This window comes from Malus domestica, chromosome 11 (assembly GCF_042453785.1).
Source record: "Malus domestica chromosome 11, GDT2T_hap1".
NCBI classification, from domain to species: domain Eukaryota; kingdom Viridiplantae; phylum Streptophyta; class Magnoliopsida; order Rosales; family Rosaceae; genus Malus; species Malus domestica.
Window position 1 is genome coordinate 14,646,519 of NC_091671.1, and position 2,414 is coordinate 14,648,932.

General features: G+C 40.5%; 1 pseudogene; it reads right to left on the bottom strand.

Moving 5' to 3' along the window:
• Nucleotides 1–727: 727 nt before the first annotated feature.
• On the bottom strand, nucleotides 728–1,872 carry LOC103448079 (uncharacterized protein At4g22758-like; annotated as a pseudogene).
• Between the last annotated feature and the right edge of the window lie 542 nt (nucleotides 1,873–2,414).

The window sequence follows — 2,414 nt, forward strand, 5'->3', positions numbered from 1 at the left end:
GACCAATTCCGAAACTACTGAGCACCGGTCAACGTTATACCGTCAAAGACCCAGAAGAGCTTCCCTTCAACCAGGAGGCCAATCACAATACGACACGTGTCGACATCAGAAGCCAATCACAGCGCGACACGTGTCAACATCAGAAGCCAATCACAACACGACACGTGTCAATGTCAGAACAAAACTAGAAACTCTCTTCTATAAATAGGGATCATTCTCCCACAATAATCTCTAATGTCATTTTGTACTAAACTATTCACTAGAACTCACAAAATGAGAGCTTGAACTTATGTATTTGTGTAAACCCTTCACAATTAATGAGAACTCCTCTACTCCGTGGACGTAGCCAATCTGGGTGAACCACGTATATCTTGTGTTTGCTTCTCTATCTCTATTCATTTACATACTTATCCTCACTAGTGACCGAAGCAACCAAGCGAAGGTCACAAAACCTGACACTTTCTGTTGTACCAAAGTCCTCACAGATTTTGTGCATCAACAATATATATATATAATAATTAAAAATATATATTTTTGGTTCGGTATGGGAATACCGAAATATTAGAAAGGCAATCCCGAATCCCATACCGAAATTTCGGTATTTTTTCGGTTTGGGAATACCAAAATTTTGGGAAAATCGGTTTGGGACATTTTTGGTTTGGGATCGGTATTTTTTTTGTTTGGTTTGGGAATTTTGGGAATTTTTTTCCACCCGCGCCACATGCAATTTTCAAATAATTAACATTTAATTAATTGTGGCCAAACTAATTAATCCCAACTACAACATGAAATTCATGAACTTCAGCCACGCAAACCCATTCCTTGAAACTTTCTCCGCCTCTTTTGAACATGACGCGGACGACGCCGTCGCTCCACCGCTACCTCCACCGCCCACGGCTTTTGCGTTAGGGCACAGAAAGAAGTTCCTGGATCCCAACTCCATCAGCTTCTCCTCCCTAGCCAAACCTGGCCCCACAGATAATTACCACAATCAATACGCGCCGGAACGTGTTAATCAATCGCATACCAAATTAAATCGGGGACGTTGATTTTATAAGGCGAAAAGACAATAAACGCTTACTTTCTAAGCTGAACTGCGAGTAATGGAGGTCGAACAACGACGGCTCGACGGAAGGCAAGATTGGACGACGACCTTCCTTCCCTATTGCCGCACGGCTGCCGCGACCAGATCTCCTACCGTCAGTTCCGGCGACATCACGACCTGTATGGCCCCAACGCTCCCCTGGATCGTAACGTTGAGGAGCAGCTTCGTCAGCTTCGGCCGTAATTCCATCAACGACGCTGTCGTTCCCACCGCGTTCCTGAACGACGCCATGTCCGGCACCGTTTTCGGCCTCCGAAGCTGCTGCGTCGCCATCTCCGAAAACTGCCCGTGGAACGACAACGATCTGTCGGACAGCAAAAGCTACAAATTATTGTATAAGCTTCTTACATTGGTTTTAGTGTTACTGGTTACAACCGATTCAGTGGAAAAAGCGTTTTCGCTTCTCTACCGAGGCTTCGCCAGTGGACGGAAGTAGTAACCAAAATCTACTCTAAAGATTGTTGGAAATGTTGCAATTCGGATGCTACTTCTCCCACAACAAATCACATATAATTAATATTAGTATATCATATTTTTATCACCACAATTTATTAAATAAAGTAGGCCAAATTATTTTCGTGATCCTTGTGGTGATACCCTACTTTTAAATAGACCATGTGGTGAAAAAGCTATTAATTGTAATCTTGCAGTGAAATTCGTTATTAATCATAGTCCAAATTGAATTTTTCCTCATTCTTCTGTCATTTGTAGGATAAAATTGTTATTTTTGTTTTTATTGATTCCGTCAACCAAACATAAAGCGCCATATCGACATAATTTTTTTTATTTTTGAAAATTTTAGAGCTATAATAAAATTACAAGGTTCATATTATCAGACTTTCTCATTTCAAGAGAGCCAAGAGTCCAAATTCAAGATTTAAAAAATCACAAAGTACCTCGCCGCGTTTAGGTTAGAATATAAGTTATTATGCAAACATTGAATTTAGTTTCATGTTAAGAAGAACAGTGGTGGACGGGATGGCTAGGGTTATGTGAGAGAGTGGGAGAAGGTGGTGGGTGGTCGTTGTGGCTATAGCTGACAAGGGTAGGGATTGGGGAGGGATTTCTTCTTCTTTTTTTTGTTGATCATAAAAAAGTGGAATTACCAAAAAGAATGGAATGACTTTTTTACCCCTACATGTGGATGAGATTTTGACAGAAATTTCAATTTGGACTAGGATTGATAACGAACTTCACCACAGGGTTAAGATTAACACTTTTTTCACCACATGGATCAATTTATAAGTAATGTCTCACCACAAGGATCAAGAGAAAAATTTAGCCAATAAAGTAAACCAAATAAGATAAA